Source organism: Bos grunniens, chromosome 7 (assembly GCF_055505025.1).
Source record: "Bos grunniens cultivar Pamir isolate PY7600 chromosome 7, Bosgru_T2T1.0, whole genome shotgun sequence".
In the NCBI taxonomy this organism is placed as follows: domain Eukaryota; kingdom Metazoa; phylum Chordata; class Mammalia; order Artiodactyla; family Bovidae; genus Bos; species Bos grunniens.
The window spans coordinates 29,190,174-29,210,423 of NC_141171.1; the positions used below are offsets into that span (position 1 = coordinate 29,190,174).

General features: G+C 42.1%; 1 protein-coding gene and 1 long non-coding RNA gene across 6 annotated transcripts in view; one reads left to right on the forward strand and one right to left on the reverse strand.

Annotated features, from left to right (window-relative positions):
- Positions 1 to 20,250, forward strand: part of LOC147368975 (uncharacterized) — a 724,353-nt gene that overhangs the window by 24,456 nt on the left and 679,647 nt on the right. The window lies entirely within an intron of this gene.
- LOC147368976 (uncharacterized) lies at positions 13,392 to 17,207 on the reverse strand. Its single transcript, XR_015167042.1, has 3 exons — positions 15,314 to 17,207; positions 14,419 to 14,511; positions 13,392 to 13,610 (listed from the first exon to the last, which is right to left on the reverse strand). It is a non-coding gene; the product is annotated as an uncharacterized LOC147368976 (long non-coding RNA).

Here is a 20,250-nt window from a genome sequence, read left to right on the forward strand (position 1 = left end):
GAGGGGAGGAGAGAGAGGGTGAGATGTATGGAGAGAGTAACATGGAAATTTACAATGCCATATGTAAAATAGATAGTCAATGGGAATTTGCTGTATGACTCAGGGAACTCAAACCAGGGCTCTGTAACAACCTAGGGGGTGGATGGGCAGGGAGATGGGAGGGAGGTTCAAAGGGGAGGGGACATATGTATACCGATTATAGCTGATTCTTGTTCTTTGACAAAAAACAACAAAATTCCGTAAAACAATTATCCTCCAATTAAATAATTTTTTTTAAAAGGTGAATTATGCTTCCTTCTTAAATCATATTTTGAGGAGGATTACACGAGGGAATGCTGAGGTGCAAGTAACTATTCCATATAAATTACATTGTTAAGGAAAAAATCTTCCTGTTCAATAATTGGTTTCCCTCATATCTGAATTAGAGTAGTTCTAAACTCACCCAACTTTGAGTTTTCAAATGTGAAAATAATGGTGGCTTCAGAGCCTGACCTTGCTCATTTGTAATAATATCTTCAAATGACATAATACTTTTATTGTTAAGTGGTGTTGCTGAGGAACTTTTACATTGTCAAGGACAATAATTTCTGGAAAACAAGTTTATAAAACTACCGGAAGGATACTTTCATGCCCATATGTTGGAAGATGCAATAGGACTGAATCACAAATTATGATTTGGAGAGGTGTGTGATTGAAGATAGGTCTGTGCTTCCGCAGCTATGAAATGCTACAGCATCTTCAGTGGCCCTACTGGCCTGGTAGTCTTTACCAGAGAGACCAAGTTGACTTCTCAGTACCAAGTTAAATGTTCAGATACCCTGAAAACAGACTAAGAATATTCCAAATACCACTACTCTTTGTTCCCATTTAATTTACACATACTTACTCTGCCCTCTCTGATGAATAGTCACCCCTTGGGGGGACTCCTGGGAGACATCAGGCTGCAAGAATTTTGCTTTTATGACTCTGGAAGGCAATGGGTTTAATTTTCACTTGCATAAAAGTTTGTTTATTCTGTTTGCCATGAGAGAGACCATCTGAACAAAGGACCCGGTTTCGGTTTGGGTCCTTGGGGAATGTCTACTTGGTTATTTGTTGATATATGTGTTTACAAATGGACTGTTCTCCCACATGAGCTGCTGGAATGATCGCAGCTAATAGCCCATATCCAGGAGAGTTAGTTCATGTTATACTTTGGGAGGTCAGCTCTAGGGAGACCAGGGCTACTCACCACTAGTGTGCCTAAATAAACTGTATATTCCAGGCACTGGGTGGTTTGCCCCAAATATAGCCAAGTTCTTTTTCATTATGTTTAAGAACAGTTTTAGAAACTGCAGGGAATGTAGGAGCTTTTCTTAGAAGTCAGTTATTCGAAGCTGAGTTCAAAGTAGGCTAAAAGTGGCAGAGTAACTTCCTCATAAAGACCAAGACCCAAAGTAATGTCAAGGTTAGAGCATTATACAACTCAACAACTAAAAAACAGACAACCCAATCCATAAATGGGCAGAACACCTAAAGAGACATTTCTCCGAAGGAGACACACAGATGACCAGTAAGCACATGAAAAGATGCTCAACATCACTAGCTGAGAAACGCTAGTCAAAAGCTCTAAAGGTACTCCATACCACTTTCAGCCTACCTTGAACTATAGGTTGGAAGAATGACTCTTTTTGAGGTCATTTTAATCAAATTTGGCCTTGGAATACGGAATGAAGCGGGGCAAAGACTAATAGAGTTTTGCCAAGAAAATGAACTGGTCATAGCAAACACCCTCTTCCAACAACACGAGAGAAGACTCTGCACTGGACATCACCAGATGGTCAACACTGAAATCAGATTGATTATATTCTTTGCAGCTAAAGATGGAGAAGCTCTATACAGTCAACAAAAACAAGACCAGGAGCTGACTGTGGCTCAGATCATGAATTCCTTATTGCCAAATTCAGACTTAAATTGAAGAAAGTATGGAAAACCACTACACCATTCAGGTATGACCTAAATCAAATCCCTTATGATTATACAGTGGAAGTGAGAAATAGATTTAAGGGCCTGGATCTGATAGATAGAGTGCCTGATGAACAATGGAATGAGGTTCGTGGCATTGTACAGGAGACAGGGATCAAGATTATCTGCATGGAAAAGAAATGCAAAAAAGCAAAATGGCTGTCTGGGGAGGCCTTACAAATAGCTGTGAAAAGAAGAGAAGTGAAAAGCAAAGGAGAAAAGTAAAGATATAAGCATCTGAATGCAGAGTTCCAAAGAATAGCAAGAAGAGATAAGAAAGCCTTCCTCAGCAATCAATGCAAAGAAATAGAGGAAAACAACAGAAAGGGAAAGACTAGAGATCTCTTCAAGAAAATTAGAGATACCAAGGGAACATTCCATGCAAAGATGGGCTGGATAAAGGACAGAAATGGTATGGACCTAACAGAAGCAGTAGATATCAAGAAGAGGTGGCAAGAATCCACAGAAGAACTGTACAAAAAAGATCTTCACAACCCAGATAATCACGATGGTGTGATCACTGACCTAGAGGCAGACATCCTGGTATGTGAAGTCAAGTGGGCCTTAGAAAGCATCACTATGAACAAAGCTAGTGGAGGTGATGAAATTCCAGTTGAGCTATTTCAAATCCTGAAAGATGATGCTGTGAAAGTGCTGCACTAAATATGCCAGCAAATTTGGAAAACTCAGCAGTGGCCACAGGACTGGAAAAGGTCAGTTTTCATTCCAATCCCAAAGAAACGCAATGCCAAAGAATGCTCAAATTACTGCACAATTGCACTCATCTCACACACTAGTAAAGTAATGCTCAAAAATCTCCAAGCCAGGCTTAGCAATATGTGAACCGTGAACTTCCAGATGTTCAAGCTGGTTTTAGAAAAGGCAGAGGAACCAGAGATCAAATTGCCAACATCCGCTGGATCATGGAAAAAGCAAGAGAGTTCCAGAAAAACATCTATTTCTGCTTTATTGACTATGCCAAAGCCTTTGACTGTGTGGATCACAATAAACTGTGGAAAATTCTGAAAGAGATGGGAATCCCAGACCACCTGACCTGCCTCTTGAGAAACCTATATGCAGGTCAGGAAGCAACAGTTAGAACTGGACATGGAACAACAGACTGGTTCCAGATAGGAAAAGGAGTATGTCAAGGCTGTATATTGTCACACTGCTTATTTAAATTCTATGCAGAGTACATCATGAGAATTGCTGGACTGGAAGAAACACAAGCTGGAATCAAGATTGCTAGGAGAAATATCAGTAACCTCAGATATGCAGATGACACCACCCTTATGGCAGAAAGTGAAGAGGAACTCAAAAGCCTCTTGATGAAAGTGAAAGTGGAGAGTGAAAAAGTTGGCTTAAAGCTCAACATTCAGAAAACGAAGATCATGGCATCCGGTCCCATCACTTCATGGGAAATAGATGGGGAAACAGTGGAAACAGTGTCAGACTTTATTTTGGGGGGCTCCAAAATCACTGCAGATGGTGACTGCAGCCATGAAATTAAAAGACGCTTACTCCTTGGAAGGAAAGTTATGACCAACCTAGATAGCATATTGAAAAGCAGAGACATTACTTTGCCGACAAAGTTTCGTCTAGTCAAGGCTATGGTTTTTCCTGTGGTTATGTATGGATGTGAGAGTTGGACTGTGAAGAAGGCTGAGCACTGAAGAATTAATGCTTTTGAACTGTGGTGTTGGAGAAGACTCTTGAGAGTCCCTTGGACTGCAAGGAGATCCAACCAGTCCACTCTGAAGGAGATCAGCCCTGGGATTTCTTTGGAAAGAATGATGCTAAAGCTGAAACTCCAGTACTTTGGCCACCTCATGCAAAGAGTTGACTCACTGGAAAAAACTCTGATGCTGCGAGGGATTGGGGGCAGGAGGAGAAGGGGACGACAGAGGATGAGATGGCTGGATGGCATCACTGACTCGATGGACGTGAGTCTGAGTGAATTCAGGGAGTTGGTGATGGACAGGGAGGCCTGGCATGCTGCAGTTCATGGGGTCGCAAAGAGTCGGACACGACTGAGTGACTGAACTGAACTGAACTGAGAGCCTATATACCATAACCTGCACAAATCTTGAGCATAGATTGATGAATTGTTACTTATCTCCCATGTGATTTGCAATAAAAATTGAAGGCAAACTTGTCAAACACAGTTCTTGCATGTATTCTGAAAGTATTAATAAAAGAGCTACTTTTTAGATTTTCTGATTCTAACTGTGGTATTGGAGAAGACTCTTGAGAGTCCCTTGGACTGCAAGGAGATCCAACCAGTCCATCCTAAAGGAGATCAGTCCTGGGTTTTCACTGGAAGGACTGATGTTGAAGCTGAAACTCCAATACTTTGGCTACCTGATGCGAAGCGCTGACTCATTTGAAAAGCCCCTGATGCTGGGGAAGATTGAGGGTAGGACGAGAAGGGGAAGACAGAGGATGAGATGATTGGATGGCATCACCGACTCAGTGGACATGAGTTTGGGTGAACTCCAGGAGTTGGTGATGGACAGGGAGGCCTGGCATACTGCAGTTCATAGGGTCGCAAAGAGTTGGACACAACTGAGCGACTGAACTGAACTCTGGATAAAATAACCAAAACTAAACTTTTCTCTCTGTTTTGCTCTCTCTGTCTTTACATTTAGTGCTCTTATTTTGCAGGTGTTTTGAGCACCTGGTTGGGCAGATTACAGAGAATCCAGCCCTGCCTAACAACACGAGAGGGAATATTGTCTTCTGTTATTGGTGCCTGATACTCTGGGACCCAGGGGAGCTCACAGGAGAGAATCGGGCTGAAACATCTCTGAAAATTTCTTCTGTGTGTTGGACATGTTCTTCAGTAGCATTTACTGGAAACTACAGAAATTGTGGCTCTGAGCTCAAAACAATCAATAAATCAAAGGTAACAGCTGAGGAAGTCTCAGAGCATTCCCCCGGAAACTTGGCTTCTTCAGTTCCTCCACTATCACTAGAAACAGAGCTCTTTGTCTTTGGGGTTGATGAGTAGGTATAAAGGCAGTTCCAGAGCCAACTGTCAGATAAAGCAAATATAACTCATACCCTATCACGACAAGGTCATGTACCACAGAGAACAGCTTTAAGATGAGCTTTGAGTAAAGTCAGATGAGGAAAAGCTTGTATCCAGAAAAAAAGATTGAGAAGAAAAACTCCACCTTACCTGAGGATAGAGGGATCAAAAGGAGTCCACGACTGGTGAACACCAGCAAATCGCCCTGTTTCCATAATGACTTCTTCTGTGATTGAATACAATGGCAACTTTAAGGGCAACTGCAATAACAGTTTCTCATGAAAAATTAACAAAGAATTTATGGAAATGTAGGAAAGTCCCAATGCAATTAGCTTAGATTTCTCTGGAGTCTGAGAAAAGCCTGGATAATTGCATGCAGAAACTGCATAAAGGAGCTATTTTCATTATCGCTGGATACAGAGGGTCCATTTTCATCACAATGGGATATAATGATGTTAAAGCTAACAGGAAGATATGTTTAAAAAGGTTACAACACAGTTTACCAAATGGTTTGATTTATGTAACTTTGCAGAAATACACTTAAGATTACCATTAAGGGAACTGGAGAGGTTACCCTTGAAATTTCCAAAGGCTCCTATAGGATGAGAAAATATATGACCATTTCTGAAAGCTAATTGTACGTTACCACTAGGATGCACAAGGATGAATTTAATTTGTCTCAGGATTGAGGGCTGAATTGTCCTACAAGCTGGCACATGAATATCCATTCTGACTTGACTCCATTGTAAATTGGCTATTATGGATGTTTATAGGTGCACTTAGGGCTGGGTTTCTCTCCCCGGATGTCTTTGAAACTCCAAGGTCCTGGCACCTTATGGCAGCAGAAGCAACATTTAGAAAACCCACAGAGCCCTGACTAGGCCTGCAGAGAGATTACATGTCCTTATTTAAATGTCATGATTTTCAGTTAAAATGAAATGAAGAGCATCATCTTTTTTTCTGATAGTCATTCACAAGCAGTTTAATGACTCTTCCCTGTTTCAAGAATGCCATCTTCTCCTTGGCCATCAGTAAAGAAATGGAGAAAGAGATATATAATACAGTGAGTTTTTATCAACCTCCAGTGTCCTCTGCAATGTCACACACATAGCTCTGGATATCCTTTGCTATCTATAAAGAACTGTAGTGAAGGCTGCACCTGGGATTCGAATGATTCCTAAAACCATTAAATAGATTCTTGCTAGGAAACCCTTGGAATATTAATAACTTTCGTTAGCTGCAGTGTCAAAAGGATCATACAGTCTCGATCTTATTTGGTAAACACTCTTTGTTTAAAGAAAAGGAAAGGAAAAAAAAAGAGGAAAGGAAGAAGAAAGAGATTATTTGTTTCCAACAAAAGCCTCAGCAGAGGTCCTACTCTGAATGGACACTGCTGCCTGGGGACAAATGTCAACACAGTTCAAGCTTTGTTAAAAGGACTGAAAAGATTGGCAAGCCTGCACATGGGCACGCTTATGGCCAGCATTAAGAAAATCAATCTAAAATAACAAAACTGCATTCACATCACAGCCTGGCCAATACACTTCCAGCCGATGTGACAATCATATTTTGACAGTTGAGATAGCTGATAACGGATGGCAAAAGCAATTTCTCTTTGGCGTGGGACCTGAGTTTATGCAATTACAACTCCTCTCTGTTTGTCTGGGCCACATTAAAGATGCAAAAAGCAGACAGAATAAACAGAAGCCAGTATTTTGGTATAATCAATGCAAAATGATGCAAGTCCCATCAGTATCATTCTAGTCGTCTTTTAATTTTTATTCACTCCTGCATTTAATAATAGCCCTAAGAATAAATTAAAATTCCTGCAGTCCTTTTTGCTTCCCCACTTACCATCTTTTTGCCAGCCTCTTTGTCATCCCCAATACATTTTTTAAAATCACATTATTCACCTGGTTAATGAAAGAAAGGAAGCAAGAATGAATAGAAAGCTTTGTTGAAAATGGAACTGGCGTTTCACTCAAGCATTCTGAGTAGCTCTGACATTCAGCACCCTTGTACCTGAAACTTCTGGACATCTCCCATTCTGGCAGGTCAAATAGAGTTGTTCCTTGAGGGGATAGTTTAAAAGCACTTATAACGTGTTTTGATTTACAGATTATCAATTCTGCTGAGCAACAGAGAGACATATTTGGGAGTCGCATAAACAAATACATTCAACTGTGCTGTGGATTAACCTAAAGTGACACATTTATTTAAAAATCTGCCTACTACTTGTCCTCATTGATTAAATGCCCTTAAGAAAGTAAGTCAGATGAAATAAAAGCCATTAAGATGCAGCACACCTCCCCCACTCCTTTTGATGGTTGACACATTCCCTAGAGTGGGAGATTGGATGGCTGATAAGCTAATGCTGAATTATAAGCACTTTGTGGAATGTCAGTGGCAAATGAAAGATCTACTGTTTTGCTTGCAAAGCAACCATACGCCTTAACAGCACAAAAATGGACATGGTGCAGAATTATTTTGTCTTCTGTGCTCAGCATACAAACGAACATGTACATTACGTGCGCCTGTTCATGGCCGAAATCAGCTCAGGGCCAGCAAGGCTTGTCCTGGCTACGGTCCCATTGATCATGAATAGAGAAGGGCTTGCCAAGAACTTTGTCAGCATCGTCACAACTCCAGCAAGCATCGGGGCATTCTGCTGTGGCTTGTTACCTGAGCTTTTGCAGTTTGGGAGGGGAGCGTGTAAGGGGGAGTGACGGCCATGGTGCCAGGAGATTAGAGAGGTGAAATGGAAAACTCTTTTCTGCCTGGGAATTAGAGGCACAAACAACATTTGAGGTGAAGTGGGAGAGGTGCCAGATATGGAGTTCAAGTTATATCTTTCCTTGTCTGATGGCCTTGAGAAAAATCACTTCAATTTGCTGAGCCTCCAGTTTCTTTAGCTGAAAAATGGGGCTAATAATGTTAGCTTTTTATTGGACTGTCGAGAGGATGGTGTGGAATAATGCACAAGAATGTGCTCTGTACCCTGGATAACAACAGGCCAAGACCGGGGTCACCACTCTTCGCGGGGAGAGAGCCAGGTCTTCCTTCGTACCCTGCCCCTGCCTCTGCTGTCTGTCTCTGGCACTATCAGTGTGAACCCTCTTTGAGAACTGCTCCAGACTGGAACAGAAAAACCTAGAAAACCTGGAATACGGAAAACTTAGCACTCAATCTAAATGGTGTAATGGATGTTCAAGGAAACTGGTGGCTCAGCTGGTAAGGAATCTGTCAGCAATGCAGGAGACCTGGGTTCGATCCCTGGGTTGGGAAGATCCCCTGGAGAAGGGAATGGCTACCCACTCCAGTATTCTGGCCTGGAGAATTCCATGGACTGTACAGTACATGGGGTCACAAAGAGTCAGATACAGCTGAGTGACTTTCACTTTCATACTCTCTAAAATAAAAACAATCAAGGGTTCCCTAAAGTGCAGTGAAATACTAGTATATTTTAGATTTGCTTTGATGTCAAATCAGAGAGCGGGCTTGAGAATATGCAAGCGCTCTCTTTTTTGTTACTTCTTTTTATGCATAACCAAATATTTTAAAAAATCTTCAATGGGGAGTCAGTGTTAGGACTGACATCTACATAAATATTTTTTCCTTCAAATCTTTGTCTCTGACTCTGCTGTCATGGTGGTTGCTCAGTTGTATCCCACTCTTTGTGACCGCAAGGACTGTAGCCTGCCAGGCTTCTCTCTGTCTGTGGAATTCTCCAGGCAAAAATACTGGAGTGGGTTGCCATTCCCTTCTACAGGGGATCTTCCTGACCCAGGGATTGGACCTGGGTCTCTTGCATTGGCAGGCAGATTCTTTACCATCTGAGCCACCAGGGAAGCCCCTGCCCATCAGAAACAGGTATTGTTTCTTTCAAGTATTTTTAAACAGCATTATTTTTTCCAAAAGGTCTTTGGGTTGCATGGGGAAGTGTTCGGGGCTGGGCAGACCATGTCTACATCTGTAGAGATCTCACAGAGGTTTCTCTCTGAGGAGGATTCTAGAGCATGCTCTGGATGCCTTGTTCCAATCTGAAACTCTGGAGGGTTGACAGTGTGGACAGTCCTATTTTACTGCATGCAAAATGGTGGCCACACAATGAACATGAGTCTGGTTTGGGTTTAGTCAGCTGTTATCTGTGTTGCTATATTGTTCAGGATTTATCTCTTAACTTAAAAAAAAATAACAGTAACAATAATGTTGATAACGTCTAATTACTGAGTACTTATTCATACTTCTTCATCTTCATAAGGGTTAATATATTGTATCTGCTGTAATTCTCCTAGGAGTTTGACATACTGTGTTTTATTATCATTGTACAGGTCAAATTTCTTGCTCACAATCCACAGTGGATTGATGTGAAAAGAGGGATCATAAGCCAAATCTGAGTGACCCTGATTCCTGAGCCACATGTACTCTGCTCACCTCACTGGGTTGTTGAGAAGATTAAGTGTGATCATGCCTGTGAAAACATCTTTCCTTTTCTTTAGAAGAATGTTTATTTATTTAAAAATTATGGAAGGAAATACTTTCTAAAGGAAAATATAGAAAGCACAAAAGGCAGAAGAAAACCACTTATTACCCTAACACTTTTTATAAAAATGTATAAGGTCCAAGTCCCTCCCTTCCAACTCCTCCCCCGTTACTCAGAAGATAAACTCTTGTTAAGCTTTTGTGTGCGCACTTCCAGCCCCACCCCACCTTGCTTTTTTTGATGAGAGTTATTTGAAAAGTAGAAAACTCCAAGATGAAAGTCTGATTTTCCTGTTTTTGTGGCATTAAGGCTACAGACTGACCTTGAGCTTTCAGGATGTCGACTCTGTGCTGCCTTTAGCTGTGTGATACTTCTGCACAACCATCTGCCTGTGTGTCAGGAGCCACTGTGGGGTGAGTGGTGGTTCCCAGCTGGCCCAAGTGATGGGAAATGTATGTACTGACCTTCTAGGCTTTTCGTCCTGGACTGCGTTTGTTTGCCTCCTTCCTTCCCTTCTCTCACTCTTCCTTTCCTGTTTTAATTCCTGACTCTGTTCTTGACTATCCTTCATCTTGATTTCACTGAAACACATTCTGAAGTGAAAGTGACCAGAGAGGGGTGGGTGGGAGTGTTGAGAGGAGGAAGAAGTACTCCACTGCTATACTTAGGCAGCTGAGATTTTGTTTCTCTGATTTAGTGAAGTGCTTTAGGGTAGAACTGACCAATATGTTTAGTTGCTTCAGCAGATGTCCTGTGGCTCCCAAGGGAATAAATCAGATATGTGGGAACCAGAGGGGGCTTGGGAGGCATCTTGGAATCTGGTGAATAGGTGGAAGGAGGGACCTTTTTTTTTTCTCCAGGGCAGTGAAGATGCCCCTGGCCAAGTCAGATCCCAGGCCTGGGCTTTAGCTGGATCTGAAGCCCTGATGACAGAGGAACAACTAGCAGCAAGGCTAGTTTTCAAAAGAGAATTGAAGTGATGAAGTGAATGCTCTTGATCAAATGAGGAGAACCATTCAGGGACATTTCTGCTGTGAGGGCTGTTTTAAAAGGAAGTTTGGAAAGCTGTCAGGTGGAACTCAGAGCAGCCCCTTCTTGCTTGCCCAGACACCTGAGCGGAACTCCCTAAACTCTGACTCCTGGGAGGAGGTACTTCCTCCTTCAGAATAAGTGGGGCACCAAGTCAATATGTTACCAAATGCAAGTTCTTGTGTCTGCACACAGTGGGGCTGAACAAACTGAAAAACACTGGAGTTTGGAGCAGAGGAAGGTTTATTGCAGGGCCATGCAAGGAGATGGGTAGCTTGTGCCGTGAACTCCCAGAGGGTTTCAGCAAGGTGTTTTTAAAGGCAATGAGAGAGAAGTGTGGTTGGTTTTTGCAAATTTCTTGGTGCAGGAATCCTTTGTTTTTACAGCTGTCCACGTAGGTCAGGTTGTGATATTCCTGTAAACCTCCAACAAGACATGTTATTCTCTGTTTTGCAACTTACAAATGGAAAAGTGTCATAGTCTTAATGGTCACAGCCTTGAGAATGGCCTATCCTATATACTTCATGCTATAGACAACATTCTTAACTGAAAGCAAAAGCAATAGAATGCAAAGATTAAAGTAAAACAGACAGATCTAATATGGAGCCGGATTTGTCCTTCCCTATTACAAGCACTGAATGGGGAAAACTGCAGCTCTATGACCTGGATGCTTGGCTTCTGACATCTTGAGCACTTCACTTCTTTTCTGCACTTGACTGAACGTCTAGGTGTCACCCAGAACCCAGAAACTATTCTGCTCCGATTGCCCTTTCATGTCCCATTTATAAGTATACTTTCATCTCTTCATAACTGGCTAAATGCAATTTTAAGCAAAATTTGGGCTTGTCCAGTTTATTCCATGTGGCTCTCATCGTCTGTTTTTCACACATGCAGAATACAGAACAGCTTGTACAGAATAACAAGGTAGAAATTCCACTGAGAGGGGTTCATCACTCGTGGCATCAGAAGCCATGAGGGGGAGGCTTTGAGTGGTTTATCAATGTCAGAAGAAGCCAGAGATCGAATTACAACTTAATATGCACAGTTGGACATGTTTTATTATTTATAACACATGCTTCATTTTTAACCTTCCTCTGAATGCTGTATCATTCTTCTAATGGGTCTCCCATCCTGCTCATCTCCCTCGCCAAACCTCCATCATTAAAATGTGGTGAACTGCTGCTGCCAGGCAGGCTGGTGCACACTGAGCAAGGCCATCACTTTCTCTTTAGCATCCTTCTCAAAAGTCTAATCCAGGTCTCTCAGCCAGGTATTCCAGAGCTGAGTAAATTGAAAACAAAAAGAAAAAATGGAACTTGTACCCACTGAGAAGGCAGAAAGTAAAAAGCAGACTCAATCACCAAATATTTGTTCCTCAATGCAGATGCTGTGCCAGGTACTGGGAACACAGAGAGGGTTCCTTGCCTTTGTGGAGCTTATGGTCTTGTTAGGAAGACAGGCAACAGTGAGAGAATTCCAGGATAGAACTTAGGCTATAAACTACGTGACTAGTAACGTGGTGTGATAGAGAATAAGGGGTGAGGGAGAGGAGAGAGTTGCTGTTCAGTGATGCTCTCTGCAAGAAAGAGCCAATTAAGCAGATTTGAGTAGGTATGTCAATTTCAAGGTCACTGCTATACCATTTTTAAACCTGGTCAGCAAGTCTCCAGCAGCTCATAATTATAATATTGATAATGAGGCAGAATGCATGACATTCATATCAAGAATTTTCATGGGAGATGTATTAATTTTCTAGACCTGCTATAATTAAGTACCACAGTCTGAGTGGCTTAAACAACAGAAACTTATGTTCTTGCAGTTCTAGAAGCAAGAAGTCTAAGATCCAGGTGTTGGCAGGGTTGGTTTTTTCTGAGCCTCTTTCCTCTGGTTTTCCAGGTGGTTATAGTGCTAAAGAATCTGCCTGTCAATGCCAGAGGTGCAAGAAACGTGGGTTTGATCCCTTGGTCGGGAAGATTCCCTGGAGTAGGAAATGGCAATCCATTCCAGTATTCTTGCCTAGAAAATTCCTTGGAGAGAGAAGCCTAGCAGGCTACAGTCCATGGGGTTGCACAAGAGTTGGGCACAGCTGAGTACAACACAGCACACACACTCCTTGGATTGCATCAATGGATTGCCGTTTTCTCCCCCGTCTTCACATGGTCTCCCCTCTGTGTGCATGTCTGTGTTAACCTCCTCTTCTGATAAGAACACCTGTCATGTCAGATTAGGATCCACTCTAGTGGCCTCATTTTAGCTTAATTATCTCTTTAAAGAACTTGTTTCCAGATATTGTCACACTCTGAGATGCTGGGGGCTGGAAATTCATCATATGAGTTTTGAAGGGACACAAATCATCCCATAAGGCAAGAAGAGAACATCTGATTGTAGATTTTCCTATGGATGCAACTTGGGAAATGTTTTAACCTCTGGGTACCTTGTAATGTGCTGTTTCTGGCACCTAGGGAAAGGATGCCAGATGACACTTTGAGGGTCATTTTGTCTTCCTCTGATGAACTGGGCTCCAGTGGTGTGGGTCATGTCCTGAGTGAGTCTCTTGAGAACCTTGGCCTACAGATTCTTTTTTTAAAGAACTTTTACATCTATTATCTTCAAAATTGGGTGAATCTGACTACCATCTATGAAAAAGGGTAGTTGAATATTGCATATTTAACTAAATATATATTAAGTAAAAGTAATCTAGCTAAATATTAGAACAGTGACAATTATTTTGAAGAAAATCTATTGATACAGTCATAGTTTTATACCACAAAAGGAAATCAATTGACAATTTATTGAAATCTGTGTGCTCAGGACTCTGCTAAGGAGAATCTGGAAGCATACTAATTGATTTATGCATCCTTTTATTCAACAAATATTTATTGAATCATGATCATTGGTTTCACTTACAATGTCCATTTTTTAAAAACAAATCTGCCAAGCATAACTCTAGCATGATCTGTACTGTTCTTGTAGACATCAGTCTGGTGCTTGCTGGAGGCGTGGTAATAATAAAACAGATCTGGATGCCAGAGGACTCAGAGGAGGCTTCCTGGAAGATGAGCCCTTGAGCATGGGATTGGAGGGATATGTAGTTAGAATCCTAAAGAGCAAAGGTAATGAGGGGAACGGAGTGCTAGTTGTGAGTGTCTGGGGAAAGAACTAGAAGGAGAAGGTGGGCTCTTGAGAGGAATGCTGGTTCCCATGCAGTTAGTAGTGTAGAACCTGGGACTCCATGTGTTTTTCTTCATGGACCTGATTAATAATATGAGTATCAGGGAAAAGGGCCTTCCCTGGTGGCTCAGTGGTAAGAATCCACCCTCCAGTGCAGGAGACATAGGTTCAATCCCTGGGTCAGGAAGATGCCCTGGAAAAGGAAATGGCAACCCAGTCCAGTATTCTTGCCAGGGAAATCTCATGGACAGAGGAGCCTGGCAGACTATGGTCCATGGGGTCACAAAGGAGTCAGTTACAACTTAGTGACTAAACAACATCAGAGGAGAGAACAAGATGGCAAAGGAGCAGGTGGATGTGGAGCACCTCTCTCTCCATGGATACATCAGGGATACACCTTCAGACACAGAAGTGCATGCGGAACACCAGCTGAGAGCAGACAGGAGTACTGTCCAGAGGAAAAGAATATATAGACCCACTCAAAACTCAGTAGGATGAAGGACCTAGGGGGAAAACAGGAGTGTTAGTAGGGCTGGACCTGCCCTCAGCGGGTGGGGGAACTGAAGCCGGGGTCTGATCCCCACATCTGGGCAACTGTCTGAGTCAGAGGAGAAACATTTAAGGCTGAGAGTGAAACAGCTGATCTGTGGCAGCTTAAATGGAATGAGAATCAGACAGTCCTTGCCGCAGCCGTACATACCCCAGACAGGAACACAGGTCACCAGAAGGCACAACAGCTGGGAGCTGGAGTTTCGGGATTATGGAGCAATCCCAGGGCGAGGGCTGCTATTGACTGTAGAGAGACGAATAGAGGGGATCTGAGGGAGGAGACTATGGTGGGAAATGCCTGTGGAGGAAAGCCAGGCAGCCATGGAAGCAAGGCGATACTGCTGAGTCACGCGTAGGGGGTAGAGCCATCACCATAGCCTCTCTCCCCTCACGGCCAGCATCGGCAGCTGAACAACAGAGAGGCTGGCCCATCAAACGCCTGATGCACGGAACTACAGAGTAGGACCCCACCCAGGGTGCCCCTTTAAGTGCCTGATGTGCCGATCTACAGAGAATGACCCCAGTCAGGGGGGCCCCTTTATGTGCCTGATGCTCCAAACAACAGAGAAGGACCCCAGGCAAGGGAGCCCTCTAAGTGCCTGAACGGGCGGACCTACGGAGAAAGACAGGCCAAAGAGGCCTTCTGATCGCTAGCTACAGGAGGCTTGAATGAGTGAATTTATCAATTTGGGGATACTTGGAAAGGTTTTGTTTGAATAGGTTCTTTTCAGAATTTGTAGTAATGATCTTTTTGGAAATCAGATAGAAAATGCATCAGTAAATTCTCGTTCATGGTGATAATATCTGAAGTTCTAAAGTCTGTTTGGATGCTGGCATCACAAAATGTGACACATGAGAGGGGCTATGGAAGGTATCTTTTGTGCATTATTTAAATGGAAAGTTAATAAAAATGCATGAGAGAGTGGATAAGAGAGAAAGAGTGATAAGTTATTCTTCTCATAGAATTGAATTTAGCATTAAAGGAAAATGAGCACCCGGACCATTCACCAAGAGTACCAAAACAGCGTTTTTAAAACTGCTCTCACCTGCAGCAGGGGTATCCTGGGATCAGATTAGTTCATTACAGAAGCTCGGGCCTGGCAGAGATGGGTGTGCAGACCACAACAGGCTCTAAGCAGCCACAGGGGCCGAAGGCTTGATGTGCCTCTCCCTTGTGCCTACGGGCTCCCAGTGAACTGAGGCACACATCAAAGAGTTCCGTGAGAGGGAGGCAAACATGCCGGAAGAACTTCTGACTCTTAGGGGGTTTCAGCTGCGTCTCAGAAGATCGGTCCAAAGGCTTTGAGATAGATGCTACCTGGATGGGAACACTAGGAAACAAAAACTCTTCAGAAAAGAAAAATCACTTCTGCTGTGAATTATAGCTAGAGATGGAGGAGGATTGTACCAGTGATTGTTTTTACCTGCAAATGAATAACATCTAGAGACAAAGTAACTGAAGATAAAACATGTACATTTAAAATCTGTAAGTATAAAATTCATCTAAAATGTTTAACAACAAGTTAATTGAATTATATTACATCCTTAGGATTATAGGGTTAGTTGCTAAATGTTACCTTTTAAAATAATTCTAAAAGACATGGGAAATGCTTATGACACAATAAATTAAAAAGCAGTTTACAAACTATGTAAGAATTAAAAGACAGGATTGAGTAAAAATATGTATAGGAGAAAGACCGAAGTCTCAGCCACCAAAATGTTAATGCTGGTATTTTAGTGTGTATTAGATCCCCTGGAGAAGGGATAGGCTACCCACTCTGGTATTCTTGGGCTTCCTTTGTGGTTCAGCTGGTAAAGGATTTGCCTGCAATGCAGGAGACCTGGGTTTGATCCCTGGATTGGGAAGATCCTATGGAGAAGGGAAAGACTACCCACTCCAGTATTCTGTCCTGGAGAATTCCAGGGACTGTATAGTCTGTGGGGTCGCAAAGAGTAAGACATGACTGAGTGACTTTCACTTAATATATGTGGACATGTATATGTTTGGGGTGACTAAAGCCAACTTTTGTTTATCTTTTATGCTTTCCTTAAAACATTTGAAGTATGAAAATTTCAGAGAATCAGAGAAGTCAAGAAATCATAGAACTGACACTTATGCACCTATCACAAAGATGGAGCAGATGTTAGTGTCGTATTGGCTTTAAATCTCTCTTTAAAATGTACAAGAAATTCAGCATTACAGATAGCAGCTTCTGTCCCATTCTTACCTCTTCCCCCACTTTCCTTTGCAGAAGTAGATCAGAATTTTTTGTTTGATACTTCTTTGCTTGGAATGCATGCTAGGTTCCTTCAGTCTTGTCAGATGTTTGAGACGCTGTAGACTGTAGCCCGCCAGACTCCTCTGTCCATGATGTTCTCCAGGCAAAAATACTGAAGTGGGTTGTCATTTCCTTCTCCAGGGGATCTTCCCACCTCAGGGATCGAACTTGGATCCCTTACCTCTACCTTTATTGGCAGGGAGGTTCTTTGCCACTAGCACCACCCATAGATATTACATTTTCCAGGTATTGGTATATGACTAAATTCTGGCCAGTGGAATTAAAGCAGAAGTTATATACACAACTTCCTGGGAGATTCCTTAAAGGAAGGGAGTGGAGAAGTTGATCTCCCTCCCTTTCCCCTTTTGCACCAGTTGGACTGTGGTTTTCCTGGTAGGAGCTATCTTGGGCCACCAGGCAGCATCTGTGTGTTAAGGAATGTGGAACTATAACAGAAAAACGCTGGTTGTCATGTTTGCAGAGTTGCCGTTTCAACCCTGAGTAGTTTACCTGAACTTTAGTTTGACAAAGAAATGAAATTGTAATTTATTTGTCATTATTATTTTAGCTTTCTTGTTATTAGCATCCTAAGCTAATCCATTTAGTATGCTATTGCAGCATTCTCATGTATTTCTTGTATTTTTACCACATGTGTATGTATCCTAGCCAATTTCCACATTGTGTTAAGATTATAACTAGATGGTATCATACTGTGCATATCCTTTTATAACTTACTTTTTAAAAATATTTGACAAGTTTTTATTTATATTTATCCATGTTGATATTATAGTTCTTTAAATTTTTTGTTTTGTTTTGTTTTTAGTTCTTTATTTTGACTACTTTATACTAGTCCTCAAGTTATCTCTTTTCCTACTGAGAAACAGAGAGATGATTGTTTTCATTATTTTTCTGTTGCAAAATACTACAACAAACATCTTTGTATGTGTTTTGTGGTGCAAAAGTGTGAGAATTTCTATAGGGTGGATAGCTAGCAGTAGAGTTTCTGGATTACAAGTATATACATCTTTAGCTTTACTAGGTTTTATCAAAGTGACTGCAACAAGCAGTATGTAAGAGTTTCTATCTCTTTGTGTCCTGACCAATGTTTGGTATTATTGGGCTTTTTGGTTTTTTCCTGTTTGATGGATGAGAAATGATATTTTATTATCAGTTTCAACGTCTCCATTTTCCATGATGAAAATGTTATCACTTCTGTAATGAGGAAAGATAAACATTCAAATACCTCTCTGCTTGAATCTCAGGATACACATTAAGTGGCTTAGGGAGTCTAGACATGTATCCAGAATAAGTGGGGATCTTTCTCATCCGTATGGTTCCCTCTCTTAGCTCATAGAGGTGATTATTGTTCAGTGACTCAGTCGTGTCTGACTCATTGTGACCCCATGGATTGCAGCACTCCAGGATTCCCTGTGCTTCACCATCTCCCGGAGTTTACTCAAACTCAAGTCCATCAAGTCAGCGATGTTTATTATTCTAGAAATACTGTGTACAGTAACAGAGGGCAATAAATAATTTGTTCTGCTTTAACAGTTTTTAAAATGAGAGCTTCAAAATCATGGTACTGAAGCCCAGCTGAATTGGTGACCTGTGACTCAGTGTTTTTGGGTCCCTTGCCAAAAGATTGTCTTGTCTGCTGCCCCTTTGAAAGTGAAAGTCATGCAGTCGTGTCCGACTCTTTGTGACCCCATGGACTATACAGTCCATGGAATTCTCCAGGCCAGAATACTGGAATGAATAGCCTTTCTCTTCTCCAGGGGCTCTTCCCAATCCAGGGATTGAACCCAGGTCTCCCGCATTGCGGGTAGATTCTTTACCAGCTGAGCCACAAGAGAAGCCCAAGAATATTGGAGTAGGTAGCCTGTCCCTTCTCCAGGGGATGTTCCCAACCCAGAAATTGAACCGGGATCTGCTGCATTACAGGAGGATTCTTTACCAACTGTGCTATCAGGGAAGCCCTCTGCTACCCCTTTAGGCAAATCTGACTCCTTGGTATCACCTACTCCTCCAAAATATTTTAAGTGGGAACAGAATGGTTTGGCTTGATCTCCCTTCTCCCCCACGATGTCCTTAGTGACTCTCCTATAAGTGAATTTGTGCCCCCCTTCTTCTATTTCCAGGGACACCCCCAGCCCATCTGTCTTCCCTTGTCCTCTCATCCCCTGTCCCCACTGATGCCCTGTAGCTTGAATCAATTTCCCACAGACCATGGACTTGAGCCCAGCTGACAGCTTATCATGCTAAATTGCTATCTCGAGGTGGTCGCTTTCTGAAGGACATTTGTACTTTAATAAGGAGCTCTGGAAGACAGAACTGCTTCTGAGAAAGGTCTAAATCATTGTGGATGGAACTTAAGACACCTTGATAAATGAAAGAGGTAAAGGTTGGGGGCTTCGAATCTTCTGCAGGTGCATAAATGACTTCATGAAATTTATTAACATGAATTCACTTCAGAATATTTGGCTGGGCACTTTAACAAAAAAACACGTGAATGTGGTAGTCAAGTCTTTCGAAGACAGTATTTGACAAAGCCTATGTTTATTTCTAGTACTGCAAAGTAAAATTCTAGCAAGGATGGAAAAAGCCACTTCTGTGAAAATTTTCTGCCTGATCATCCTCGTACTCAAACAAATGAATGCGCTGGAGAAATTTACACAGGTGAAGACAGACAGCTGTTTAGGTGTGCAGACTGCTAAGCACAGCAGGAGCCAAAGTGTTTAGATTACCTGAAGGCCAGGTGACTAGATCAGGGGAAACTCAATGATTCTATGGATGGATACATTTGGGGACAGTAAAAGTTTTAAGATCAAATAATGATTAGACCAAATCTCAGCAATAAGGAAAGGATTCTAGAGACATTGAGCCAAATCTGTTAGCTGGTGTGGAGAGATTGAAAATTAGGAATTAGGAGACTTCGTTGCTAGACCCAGTTCTGCAGCAAACTAGCCATGTGTTCTTGGGTCTTTCTAAGTCTTGGGACTCTAAAAACGTAAGGTTGCGCTGTATAGAACTCTACAAGGTCTCCCAGCTCTAACATTCTCTTATTCAGAACTAGGTCTGGGTCACATTTTTGACAGCTTGAAACAGGAACCAGGTAATCTGTAACTGTTAGCAAGGTATTATAAAAATAGCATCGATTCTAGAACCTGCATAACAAAGATAATAGCTAACATATTGTATGGCAGCATTATTTACATACGGGCTTCCCTGATAGCTCAGCTGGTAAAGAATCTGCCTGCAATGCAGGAGACCCGTTTGATTCCTGGGTCGGGAAGTTCCCCTGGAGAAGGGATAGGCTGCCCACTCCAGTATTCTTGGGCTTCCCTGGTGGTTCAGACAGTAAAGAATCCACCTGCAATGTGGGAGACGTGGGTTCAATCCCTGGTTTGGGAAGATCCCCTGGAGGAGGACATGGCAACCCACTCCAGTATTCTTGCCTGGAGAATCTCCATGGACAGAGAAGCCTGGCAGGCTGTGGTCCATGGGGTCACATATATTAAAGTTCAATTTGCATAATAACCCCATGAGATAAGTACGATTCTTATACCCAGTTTTTAGATGAGAAAATCAAGGCTCAGGGAGATTTAATAAAAATCTTCCAGCTCTCTAGGTTTTGTTAAATCCCTGAGAGTTAGTTCAAGTCTCTATGACTTAGTGTTGCCCGTGAAATGGAAATAACCAAATCT